This window comes from Marmota flaviventris, chromosome 2, assembly GCF_047511675.1.
Source record: "Marmota flaviventris isolate mMarFla1 chromosome 2, mMarFla1.hap1, whole genome shotgun sequence".
Lineage (NCBI taxonomy): Eukaryota > Metazoa > Chordata > Mammalia > Rodentia > Sciuridae > Marmota > Marmota flaviventris.
The window spans coordinates 106978933-106992766 of record NC_092499.1 but is presented as its reverse complement, the minus strand read 5'-3'; the positions used below and the strand labels follow the sequence as shown (position 1 = coordinate 106992766).

Here is a 13834-nt window from a genome sequence, read left to right as displayed (position 1 = left end):
GTATGCACATATTATGGTCAGGAGAGTTTGCTAGAAATGACATCACTGAATCAAAAGTTATGAGTATTTTAAATACTGATAGACACTACCAAATTGTATTCCCATCAGGAATATGTGAGAATTCCCATTTTGCCCATACTTTCAGCCTTTTAATTTTGACTAGGTGAGTTTGAGCATGAATAAAGGCCAGGTAATATATTTATGGAGATAAATCTGGTTGTAGCAGGTACAGGGTTAGACATTAACACAAAGAGGAAACAACCAAAGGCCTGTCCTCAAGTAGCTCCTGCCTAGCTGCAGAGACCAGAACAAACAAAAATAAAACAACAACAACAACAAAAAAAAACCCAACCATTGACAAAGCAAAGCTGGGATCATCAGAGAGGGGAGGAGATGATATAAGAATGCCAAGAGAAGCAGATTAGAGCCAAAAGGCCTGAAGTGTTTGGGAAGGCCTTTGCTTGAGAGAAAATAATATCTGCCCTGAGAATGAAAGAATGAGGAAAGTTCACCACTGAGGAAAGTAAGCAAGGGCCTCCAGCCATGAAACAGGGAGGAGGACAGCAAGGAGGCAGTAATGTGCTTGGCCAGTTTGAGCCATGACGTGCTGCACGGAGGCATGAAGAGAAAGACATGGGAAATAAGGCTGGTCAGGCAGGTCAGAACCCTACTGGGAAGAGGTTCTGGAGAGGGGTCATGTAATCAGAGGAAGATCATTCTGGCTGCCTTGTAGAGGATGAATGGAGGCCAAAAGTGTCTGTTACAGCAGAGGAGGACATTGGTTTCACTACAGATGTTTCTCTGAAAATAGAAATTGTGGTTTGTCCACGCCAAGATCACTCTGTGTGGTTTGGATCATGATACCTGACTTTAACCAGGATTTATGGAGGTCTTCCTATGAGTTCAGCAGGGCAAGATGCTAAAAAGACTTAAAAAGCACCTCTGATATGCCAGGCATTTTTCAGACATTTTTCTAATCATTAGAGTAATCCTGCCGATGAGAAAACCGTGATGAGAAAACCAAGGTTTCAAAGGTTTCACCTAGCTATGTACCTTTCCTGATACTTCCATAAGTGGCCATTTTTCTGTAAATAAGGGCTTTCTTTATCCAACCTTTTTGTGGATTTTTAAAAACTATCAGTTTAGACTATTCAATGTGATATAATAAATTCCTATCACTATTCATTTGATGATCAAATTATCTCAAAATTTTACCAGTGAGAGTCTTCAAATTGACCATTATGTCTTTTTGATGTCCCCATCAGTTGTTCAAAGCTCACCTGGTATTTTCTTTGCCACAACCCTGGAAACAATCATTTCTCTAAGGAACCCTGGCTCCTTTTACTGGAGAACTGTATTTAGAAATTCAGATCCGGGTAGTGAGTATAATGCATTCTTTTAATTTTTTTTTTTTACATTTTTTAGTCACAGATGGACACTATTATTTTACAATAATGTGTGAGAAATGGTATTGATATGAATATTACAAAGACTTTATAAAGTTTGCTGGGCATGGTAGTACATGCCTGGAATCCCAGTGACTTGGGAAGCTAAGGCAGGAAGCAAGAACTTCCAAGAATCTTCTGTGCATTGTCCCACTGCAACCTAATATGTGAAATATATAGAGAGAGATTTTAGAAAGAATAATGAATATGAACCTTGGGGCATAGAATTAAAACTCAATAAGATTTAAAAACACCCATGAAGTTTAAGAAAGTTGTATTGGACATGAATATTGGATAGTAGAGTGAAAATAAGATTTATAGAAAATCCACATGTTTTTAAAGATACTTGTATTGATAAAAGAACTGTTAGCTTGGACAGAGAAACAGTTCAAAATGAGTTTTCTAAGCTTTTTAGTTTTTAACGGCATGAAAATAATGACTGAGAGAATTTCTCAGCTACAGGTCATCCTGCTCTTTGTCATTCTAGCAACTCCAGGTGAGACACCAGACAAATGAGTGAAGCTACTTTCAATCAAAAACCAGCATCATGTGGAGCAAAGCCAAGCTGTCCCTAAAGTCCTTCCCAAATTGCAATATCATGAGCAAATATCAGTTAGGTTGTTTATGCTTTAACCACTAAATTTCAGGGAGTAATTTGTTATGTTGTAACTGATACAAGAACCAAGGGTTCATTTACTGAATCCCTGGATGGGACAGGAGACTTATTTGGTCTTTGAGTTTCTTCAAAAATAGGAGTAGAAACCCGGCACAGAGGTGCACATCTATAATCCCAGTGGCTTGGGAGGCTGAGGCAGGAGGATTGCGGGTTCAAAGCCAGCCTCAGCAAAAAACAAGGTGCTAAGCAATTCAGTGAGACCCTATCTCTAAATAAAATACAAAATAGAGCTGGAGATGTTGCTCAGTGGTTGAATTCCCAGTACCAAAAAAAAAAAAAAAAAAAAGAAAGAAAGAAAGAAAAGGGAATGGGGGCAATATAGCTCAGTGATAGAGCACTCGCCTAGCATGTGGGAAGCCCTGGGTTCAATCCCCAATAATAAATAAATAAATAAATAAGTAAGTTTATCCCCAAGTCCCCTCCTTGCTCTCATAGTCTTTGATTCTGTGAATAATTCTGTTCTATCATTCTATAACATTTAGTGAGTGTTCATCATTACTAGCTAGACATGATCAGTGAATCAAAGTCAATTGTTTTGAGGACAAAATGCACAACAACAGACATCATCTGCAGTTTTTCATGTAGAAAGCATTCTCCCGAACAATAGAGAGACAGAAAGAAGGAAGAGACTTCTTGGTTAAAGATTCAAAAATTCTTTTATACAGGCAAAACTGGTCTCCCATTCCTTAGAAATAGTGAACCATGACTTCTAACCACTTTATTTTTATAACATCACTGCCAAGTTCTTTAGCATAGATCAAAGTCTTGCTAGTGCACAGATCTATAAGTTTGGATTTGCCAAATGCCCAAGATAAGCAAAAAAAAAAAAAAGAAAGAAATCACTTGGGATATTTTATATATGATTTGAATTTAGTCTTATCTCTATAGAGGGTCTCTTACAGCACAAGTGGGAATTTAAAAACTATGGAAATTTAGCAGTCCTCAGCACCCTGTAACAAAAGAAAAAAAAGGGGGGGGAGGGGGACGGTGAGGGAATGTAGCTCAATGATAAAGCCTCCAGACCATTGGACCTGCCCATGAGAAGTAAGAGAAAGGAGGTTGACTCCTGCCTGCCTGTGTCCTCTTATGTTCCAAAATGTTCCCACCAAATAGACAGATAAACACGGTTTTTTTTTTTTGGTCAAAGTTTAAGAAGTATAAATGTAAATGAGAAATTGTATCAAAAGTGTTTATTTATATTTGTCCTTCTGTTAGGGCTTATGTATATGTTATTCCTAGTGAAAGCACTGGATCACAGGGAGCTCTGGGCTCGGTATTGAGACCCCAGATGAAGTGGACTTTGCAGCTATTTGGCTATGTGCAATGAGCACAGCACCAATGTTGGCTTTGCTATCATTCTCCCATTTCCAGGTGTGCAATGATGGCCCAAGTGGAAAGTGAAAGTGGATGTTAAAAATATGTGGAGGATAAAACACAGAAAAATCAAGAGTAGGAGAAAAGAGACTCCAGAAGTTAGTGAGGAAGGTGAATTCAAAGACTTGGAGAAAGGTCTTGCAGATGCTTAGCACAGCATTTTTGCTAGTTTGAGGTTTGAATACAGTATTTGCTCAGTCACACATCAGTGTTTTTGCCCACGTTTCCAGTGTGATTTGGCAGCAAAGCAGTTAGTAAAGCTAGAAACAACAAAACCCACAGAGAGAACAGTTTAAGTTAAGAACAGTTGCGAAAAACCCCAGCAGTCATGAAAGGAGGGGAGAAATGTTCCTTCCCGAAACTTGGGTTTCAAAGCTGTGGGCCCCACCCAGCTCAGGACGTCCAGCCACAAGGCCACTACAAGCTGCCCGTTGCGCGGAGTGGGCAGCCAGGTACCAGGAGGAGCAGAGAGGACACAGCACAGCTGTCTCCGGGGAAAGGGCGCCTCCCGAGGTGGGACTGGGACGTGATCCTGGCTCCTGACTTCTGCCTATCCCTCACCCTAACCCCTCCCTCCTGGTACTGGGTTCGGGGCCTCCTTGCGCCCTGGTGTTTCAGGCAGATAGATTTTGCTGAGCAGGACGGGTGAATCCAGCTAGCTCCAACTAGCGACCAGAGGTTAACTAATATTTGCAGACAGTAATGGGGCGCCGGATGCCAACATCATCCAACCCGGGGAATACAAATTCATGTTTCTTGGAACAATTCTTTTCTCCACTGCTTTGACACCTGAAAGCTCTTTTTTTTTTTTTTTTTTTTTTTAAGTGACTAAAGCAAGCCAGAGTCTGCTCATTTATTAACCCAAGCCCAGACTGAGAACTCTACGTGGCACTCAAGAAGTAAAATGAGAAAGAAAGAATCTGAGCCCTTAATGGGCCTCGGGAAAGCCTCGGCGGGGCTTTGACCCAGGGCAGGGAGGTGGGCGTGGGGCCGCTCTGCGCGGCGGGATCCCGGGCTGTTTCTGGGCGCGGCTGCCCTGCGGGCCGGCTGACGGGGGTAGGGTGACTCACCCTGACTCGGGATGGGAGCGGGCAGGGGAGGGGGTACTGGGGTGGGGCGGGGCGGGCCTCTCCTAGAACAGAGAGGATGTGGCGGGTATAAAAGCCCCACCCAGGCCATCCGGCTCCGTTCGGCAACTGGGGACGCTCGCAGCTCTCGGCGCCCGGCCCAGGTAAGCGGGGCGCACCCCGCCCGCCCGCTATGGCCTCCGGCCCGCAGCGCTAGCGGGGCTCGGGGAGGCACGAAAGGAGGAAACCGCCTTGCAATGAGGCTCGGGGGACCCGGACCCTGAGGCCCCGCGGGGCAGGGAATTGGAGGGACTGTCCGCACCCGTTTTTGTGAGGGTGGGGGAGCAGAGGCGAAGAGTCCCGGGCAGGGGAGAGGGGCCCATATGTGTTCAGGCCTGGGGGTGCAGGACAGAGATCGGGAGTCGTGCGTCCCCTTGGAGTCCTCGCAGGAAGCCCAAGCGAGGCCATGCAGGAAGGAGAGCCGAGGGGGCCCCCGCATTCCTGAGGTGCCAGGCGCCGGTGGGGGACAGGGTGTGGCCGTCCGGGAGTCTCCCGCTGCAGGCGGTGGGCATGTCCCTCCAAGTTTAACAAAAGCTTTACGCCTTCCGCAAAGTAAATCCCCAAGTGTTTCCAGATACTTTCCTTTCAGCTGAAGCGCATTTGTGGAGCTTGAGCAGACGACCAGTAGTAGCCGAGGACGAGAGGAGTGGGAGTTTTGAGTTGCCAGCTCACATCGCCAATAAAACAAAACAAAAACCTCAGCTCATTCTTTGTCTAGATTATCGTGTAGGGTGGCGGCTTCGGATTTCACTCCATCTGGGCAGTTTCCTACTTGCTTGAACACATTGGCAATGGGAAGGAAGTGTCCCCCGTGGTCCTGTGGGGAGGGTTGCCTTGACTGTTACTCGATGAGTAACAGTGAGTCAGGGATTGAGGGTAGAGCAAGGGCGTGGCTCCTGAGCCGCAGGTCCCAGTGCTGGCGTGGAGGAATTGGATTCCACGTTTTCTTATCTGTGAAAACGATTTCAGGACGCCTGCACCGAAACAGGGTTGTTGTTGAAGAGTTCAAAACATAAAAATGTAAAGAACACCGAAAACACTAAGTGCCATACAAATGTCAGAAAAGTATCCTTTTTCTAGTAAGATTTGCCGTGTTGAAGCTGTGGGTAAAAGTAGTGGCCACATAGGTGCACTTGGGGTCTTTAGGCGCGACTTTACAAGAACTCTTGGAATCCAAGGGCCTGAGTGTCAGTCACACTCTACTGATGACTTCAGTCCACAGTTGTGGATGCTGCTCTGCCTGTTCTTAGCTTGGTAGTTTGGAATACAGTATTTACTTACACAGGAAAGATTGTTATCGCAGTTGCTTAGGCTCCCAGGCCAGCCCAGAGAAACTTTTATTTATTTATATTTTAAAACATGTACTGTATTTCAGCGCTGCCCTATTTCCCATTGGGGAAGAGGAGGTGGGAGGGTGAGGGTCCATATGTGAGTAGGAAGAGTAACTGAAATATTTTTCAGGTTTTTTTTCTTGGTTTTAAAAATTACATCTTGATTAAATTATTTTAATTGGAAAATTGTGTCTTTGCCACCTCTCCCATTTCCCCTCCCCCTGCTTCTTTCCCCGAGTGCTGGGGAGTGAACTCAGGGGTGCTGTGTCACTGAGCTACATCCACAGTGGTTTTATTTTCTATTTTGAGAAAGGATCTCTCTAGGTTGCAGTCTGGCCTTGAACTTGTGGTTTTCCTGCCTCAGCCTCTCAAGTTGCTGGGATTACAGGTGTGCACCACTGCATCACCTCTCCATTTTCTTTTCTCCACTGATCTGCTTCCTTGACATGTTAGAATCACCATCCAGGGAATCATCATTCAGGCTTGTCCAGGTTCTGTGGTATTATTTCCTCTTGCCCATTTCAGTGTATGTACTCATACCAGACTAGATACGAGCAAATTAGAACAGTACTAGGTTAAAAATGGTTGGTGGTCCTAAAATCCTCAGCAATCCAGAGGAGTTAAATTTTTGAAAAAAGAAGAAGAACAAAACCTTGTTAACCTAAATGGATCTGCTATTTTTAGATTTGGAGGCTGTGGAATTAAGGAACCATACTATTCAGGAAAGGTGAAGGAAGATTTTAGATGAAACCAGGACCCCAGAGGTGCCCTGCCCTGGGACATTCCTGCTCGCAGTTTCTAGCCCTCTTCTAAATACACCTATAATCGTTTCAAGGGTTTCTACAAAAGCATCCATTACCTCTGCAGTGGAAGGGTGTGACCACATATGCACATTTTTAAATTTTTCATTTGGAGTTTTATGATTTAGTGACTTGCCTGTTTTAGATGGCCAGCAAATATTGCTGACTCACTGTCTAGATCAGTATTGGCCTGGAGTCTTGATATTTAGCGTCTTGCCTCTTGGAGCTAAGTACCCTATTGATTGACATTAGGCTTACAGTCATGGCCATTCATTTCTGATTTAAGTAGTTTTCCTGGCAAAGTAGACACTCATCTTTAATTGCAATTGATTTGAGGGGTGCTGTGAGTTCTTCCTGCATCTTTGGGTCTAGAATCTATGCTAATGCATTGTCAGCTGTCTTTGTTCTCACTTTTTGCTCTTGCAGGGTATAGGGCCTTCACAGTCCTTTTTTATTATGGGATGGTGGGTGTGTCATAAAAGGAGTTCCAGGCTTTAGTAGGCAGCTTTAAACATCCTTTTTTCCCACAAACTGTGTATTAAGCACCTACAATGCTCCACTCAGTTATAGGCTTTAGGAATACAACAGAGGACAACACACACACACACACACACACACACATACACACAGAGTCCATGCTCAAAAGACTATTGGGGAGAGAAAGAAAAGTGACAAAATAAATGGATTGTATAGATATTAATTGGATTTTAATGTCATCTTTTCCCAAATTAATGTTCATTTTCAAATGTCTGAGCTCTTTCCTCCTTTAATGCATCTTTTCCTAGACCTGAACTTCATATTTTGTTCTCCTCAGGATGTATTGTTTGAAGTGATGGCAACTTAAGCTGCCTTCCTGATCTGATTGTGAGAGTTAAATAGAAATTGGATATTTCTCTATTTTTGCACATGGGAATCATCTTCTTTCATTTTTCCCTGGTGCCACACCCTGTTCCAGTTGTAGGCCACACCAGAGGAAATTCCAGTTCTTAAAAAAAAAAAAAAATTCTTTCCGCCCATTCACTGTCTGGTAGATTTTTCCTTCTTCTATTGCCAGAGGCAGTCCTCTACTTATATTTAGGGGACTGGTCATAAGTAGAGGTTGGGAGATGCCCACACTTGTGATCCTAGGTGGTTTCGTTGGAGATTACTTCCAAATCTGCCTTTTAGGGTACACCCCTGAAGCTTTTAAGCCATTTGAGCTCCACCTTGTTAGAGCACAAGCCCATAGCACACAAACAGTCTGAGTTCTGATCCCAGGTCTGGTGTGGAACACTCTGAGTCTAGGGAGTGGCTGTGACAGAGTCCTTTGTCTATGCCCCTTGTCTCCTCACCACACCCAGACTATATACTCCCAGCTCAGAGGAAATCAGAGTCCTAAGGCCACTTGCGTGTCCTACCTCCTTGCTGCCACCTCGTTTGCTTCATGCCCAAAGGAGGTGAAAGTTACATTCCCACGCTGTCCTGTGCTAGGATTCAAGCAGCTGCTGTATACTATCAGTCATCTGCTGGGCTTTGCAAGATTCTCAGATGCTGGAAATTGGTACCCTCAGCTCTGAATATATAAAACTGGACCTGCATTTGAATGTTTAGTCTGAAGGAAAGATAATTGAGGAAAGCAAGAATGTTAGAAAAGAGGGAAAAAAAATAGACCTTCTGAATTGGAAAGACCCACTGTGTGTAAACCCATCCCAAGATGCAATTGATTCCCTACTGTGTGTCAGTGTGCTCAGACCTTGGAGGACACACAAATGGTTGAGTCAGAAGCCCCATTTGCCAATATAGTTGAAGATCGCCTTCACGCGTTCAACTCTGATGTTTCATAGATCCACAAGGAGCAGCAGGAGTACAAAGCAACAAGGGTGTGTGAAAAGATGACACTTGTTATGATTGTCTGTATCCTAAATTTCATTTGATTGTTGTCATCCCATCCACATAGAGCCCTGGTTGGAGGGAACTTGGAGAAGTGCCTGGACAGTGCTGAGCAAGTTTGGAGGAGAGTTGACAGTCCAGTCTGATTTTTTTTTTTTTGTAGGGAGTATGTGTGTAGGAGGTATTTAAGGAAAGGTGGGTGAATTCCAGAGTGTGGAAGATCTTGAATGCTGAAGTTTGAGTTTTTTTCTGTAGGCAGCTGGGCCCTGTTGAAAGAACAATATATGGGCCATAAGACACTGAAATTGAATTGTAAATGTGAAGGACTATATTTCCCAATCCTGACAGCCCTTCATGCCAAGTGACATCATTCTTCTTACCAATCACTTCCTGCCCCCTCCATCCTCATGAGACTGGCAGTGAGAGGCTCTGAGAGAGAGAAGCTGCAATGGGTCTTTGGGTCACAAATATTGAAGCCAGCTCAGGCAGCAAAAGGGACAAGCTAGAGCAAGTGCTGCAGGGGCTTCCTGCTCAGTCTGATCAAGGCCACTGGGCAGAATTCCAAGAATTCTGGGGAATGACTTGGCCTTATGACTCAAGCATTAATCAGGACCGTAAGAGCAAGGAGAAAAGTATGTGCTTCCAGAAGGTTCTATTAAATAAAGATGATTTAGGGGGATGGAGGGTGGAGTACAGTGGGAACTCCCCTTCCCCCTCATTCATGCATTTCGTTGTTTGTTTTAAAATTCGAGTGTAGTCCTGCCTCCTGTAGTGTCCAGGACAGACTGTAGTGTCCAGGACAGGCTTTGGTGGGGAAACCCCACCCTCCACATTCCCACCCCCATGCATTTTTGTTTTAAAAATCTTCTTTTGTGTCATCCTGTTCCTGATTGATTCATCTTGGTTGCTAGGGATCTGTTTTGTGGTAACCCAATAACACTCCACGTTTCAGCTACAAGTGGGTGTGTTTCTGAAACTGCTGGGTTAGACTCAAATTTGCCTCTGTGCACCAGCCCTGTCGAAACACGTTTTTGTTTGTGTGTTTGTCTGAATCAATATTTGGGCTTTCTGGACCTGGTTCTTCTTGGTTCCAGTTAAGTGAAACTTGTACTTAATTTGAAGTGTTGACAAACAAAAGCTTTACTGTTTGTTTCAACATTTTGCAATCTCGTTTTGCTTTTCTTTTGGCGGGGGGGGGGTGGGGGGGAGTTAAAACTACTTAATTTGGAAAAAAAAAGAACTTTTTTGTTGTAACTATGATTTTGGAGGGAAATAGTAAAGTCCAATAAAACCTGTGGTGTTCTCTTTTAAAGGACATACCCTTAAATTATCTTTAAGGTAGTCTTATGGTAAACAATTTGCTCTTTAATAGCTGTACAAATTTCATTACTGTCCAGTTTTGAGCCCTAAGAACTTATGAGGCAATTAGCAGTCTCATTTATTAATCTTTTCAAAGCCAGAGGAAACTGTGAGTTCCCTTCATTAGGGTGGAGCCCAGTGAGTCTATTTTCCCACTCCAGTGGTAAATCTTTTCAGACCAGGGTGAGGTGGGCGTGGTTCTTTCAGTAGAGTCTCCTTGTGCCTCTCTGGTTTATTTTCCTAAATAGAAACACTTTCCCTGATAAAGGGCCATTTTAACAATGTTGTCCAAGTACTGAGCCTTCCCTGGGAACAGAAGGCCCTGGTATGCAGAGGTAGGCATCAGCAGATCTCAGCAGATCGATTTGCTTGATATTTCCTTCTTGTTTGCAAGTTGAAACCAGTTGGCCAACTGGGTGAGGTTGAAGTGTTGGGAAGAGTGATTGATGTAGACTGAAATTTTCATGTTCTGGGGAGAAGTGTGCCAGATAGGAGGGCTGGCTCTGCTTTGCATGCATTCATGAATTGTACACAGTGATAAGGAGTTAGTAGAGGTGGAATTATCTCTCATGGCACATTAGATTTCATTTTAATCACATTCACAACAATAGGTACACTAAAGGCAGAGGGATTGTTTTCAGTAAGAAAATCCAGGATCCAGGGCAAGGGTTTTGGTGAACAGGTAAATGCCAGTATTGAGTCCTAATACTTTGATCTTCAGGCCCTCTGGTGTGTTTCTGTGTCCTCGCGTAACTTTGCCCCATTCAGGCACTTCTATTTTAGGCTCCCCACAGAGCACCACATTGGACACGACTCCTTTGCAAACCTGCACAATGTTCTCCTGCCACCCTGGGCTGTTCCTCCCCTTCCCATCTCCCTAGGCCTTCCCTATATTTCTCTGGCTGGATCCTCCCATGATGAGTCACCCCTCTTGGGAGGCCTGGGAACCTGGGGCCCCTGGCCTCACCCCTTGAGCCTGAGCTGATCTCATTCTATTCCTTTCATCTTTCTCTCTGTATCTTACTCTTCTAGGAATGAAGAGCCTTTGAGGTGAGGTCTAAAGGACAAGGCCCAGGACTCTAGGTTCTGGCCTCTCCCTCCTCTTCTCTTACTAGTGATCCTGGGCTAGTCTCTTAGGTGTCCACCAGAGGGGCAGGAGGCTGAGTCTCATAATTTTGTATGTATTTCTCACTGATTTTAAGGCAGTGCAGGTCCATTGTGTGCTTATTATGGGTTTGTGGATTGATTCCTTGAATATCACCAGTGTTTGTAACCTAGGGCGGCACTGCCAAGACTTTCTGTTTCCAAGGGAAACTTTCTGTTTCCAGCATATGGACACATTCTCACTAGTTAAAGGTACCATATTAAACTAATGTTTTAACATACAGTGTGAGTGGCAAAGCCAACTGTTTTTTCCAGCAACGAAGCAGTGGTACTTGGAGTGATTTTGCATTGCCAGGGGAGTTGATGAAGTGAAGAAGCCAAGGTGAAAATGTGTTTGCCATTAAACTTGCATGGAATTGGAAATATTTATACAGATGGGCACTTGTCTGGACTATTAGCAAGATTCCTGGATATTGCTTTGTGGTCAGTGTGACTTTATGGTTATTGTCACATTTTCATTTTTTATGCAGAATGACGATAAATAATGTCAATGTTACACAAAACAGCAACTCATTGTTTTTAGACTCTTATTTAGCACCTAGAGTGTGCAAAGATATTCTTAAATACGGGTGGGGAATGGGACTCTGAGGGGAGATGAGATAAAACATGCCCCTTACTGCTTTGAATCATACTTAGGTATCTGCCATTTGATATTGCCACACAGAGATGGGGGGGACTCAATATGCCCTGGATGGAGGAGGAAGTAGTATCAAAAATTGTTTCTGGCATTGAAGTCAGGAGAAAGCTATGTAGAGTGGGGGCTGTGGTGACATCATTGGAGCAGATGCCAAAGCAATGGCGTTGTAAGGAGAGAGGAGGTAAGGTGACCTGGAGGAAGTGAGAACCAATTCGCTGTTGAGGAAAGAAGTCCTGTATTTGGGAAGAGGCAAGGAGCAATTTGGCTTGGCTTTCCTTTCGCAGCGTGGAGGAAGGTGAGGCTGGCTTCTGATGTAATCTCAAAAGGCTGGGTTCTGCTGGAGTAAGAGGAAGCCACAAGGATTGATTCTGAACTGTTTGATAAGATGAAACAGATTTAGTTGATTGTGTCACGGCTGGACGGGGTTGAGATTAGAACAGCACAATTTTAAATGTTGAAACAAAGCACAGTTCACAGGGCTTTAAAACATCCCTGTTATTTGTCTCCTCAAGGTTGTGGCTATGGGAGAAGAGCTGGGCAAATGGAGAGTGTAAAGAAGTGGATCAGATTGTGTTTGATCTGTACAGTGGGGGAGGGGGTGGGGATGCGGGACAAGGTTGGTCATCTGCAAATGCAGTGCTCTGAGCGAGCTGGAAAGACATCTTGAAAGAACAATCCAATGAAAGCTTACTGGGCCTCTGTCATTGAGATTTCCCGAACATCAGAACCAATGTGAGGCTCCACTTTCCTTTTGCTGAGGAGTAGAGGGTTTAATAAATAAGTGGAATTTAATCTACACTTTTTTTTTGAGAGAGAGAGAGAGAGAGAGAGAGAGAGAGAGAGAGAGAGAGAGAGAGATTTTTTTTAATATTTATTTTTTAGTTTTTTGGCAGAGACAACATCTTTGTTTGTATGTGGTGCTGAGGATTGAACCCGGGCAGCACACATGCCAGGCGAGCGCGTTACCACTGAGCCACATCCCCAGCCCTTAATCTACACTTTGTACATAGAAACTGTTCTGCCACTCTAACTTTCTGGTCCTCTGTTTTGTTTTTGTTCTTGTTTGGCATTTTTACTCCTTCGTTGTTTACAGCAGTGGCTAGAATTCTGCCAAGCCTGCTTTGTTAATTATCAGGCTGAAGGATACTGTTGAGACCCTCTTCTGAGTCAAGTTGAAGTTGGAGCTTTCTGGCTCCATCAAGGAAGACTCTAGTTTGTCTGTCTTTGCAAGAAATCTCTCAAATTGTGGCTTCATTTGACTTGGCTTCTGCAAAGATTTTTGGATTAAGACTGAACTATGGGTCTCTGGGATCCTCTAGGTCAGTACTACCCAATAGAAGCAGACTGTAAGCTGCTTGTACAATTGGCAAATTTTCTAGTATCCACATTTTTAAAAAGTGAAAGAAACAGGTAAAATTAAATAACATTTTATTTAATGTAGAATATTCAACATGCACCTATAATATATAATCAGTATATAAGGTTTTGCTTTCTTTTTTCTCCATACTAAGTCTTCAAAATCCAGAGTATCCTTTATACTTATGGCATGTGTCAGTTTGGACTGGCCATGTTTCAAATGTTTTGGAGCCACATGAGGCTGGTGCCTAGTATACTAGACTGTTGAGCTATAGAACAAGACTTTAAAAAAATAGTCTTTATTTTTTTTTTAGGGCAGTTTTATATTCACAGCAAAGTTGAGCAAAGAGTGTAGGGAGCTCCCAAATCCATAGTCCCCCTCCTCCCCACAGGCACAGCCTGCCCTCTTTTGGCATCTTACACCACAGTGGTAGGTTTGCTAGAATCAGTGAACCTACACTGACGTGTCGTTAAAACCCAAAGTCCATAGTTTATGTTAGAGTCCACCCTTTGTCTTGTTCCTTCTGTGAGCTGTGACAAATGTAGAGTGGCATGTGTCCACCATTACAGTGTCTAACAAAATAATTCCATGGCCTTAACAGTTTTCTGCATTCTACCTCTTCATCCCTTCCTTCCCCAACTCTTGGCGACCACTGATCTTTATACTGTCTCCACAGTTTTAACCTTTTCCAGAAC

General features: G+C 43.7%; 1 protein-coding gene across 1 annotated transcript in view; it reads left to right on the top strand.

Annotated features, from left to right (window-relative positions):
• The first annotated feature begins 4626 nt into the window (after nt 1-4626).
• The window catches only part of Anxa2 (annexin A2), a 40324-nt gene continuing 31116 nt past the window's right edge, over nt 4627-13834 (top strand). Inside the window, exon 1 of the mRNA XM_027924647.2 lies at nt 4627-4726. The gene's annotated coding sequence lies outside the window, so the exon portion shown is untranslated. The remainder of the gene's footprint in view (nt 4727-13834) is intronic.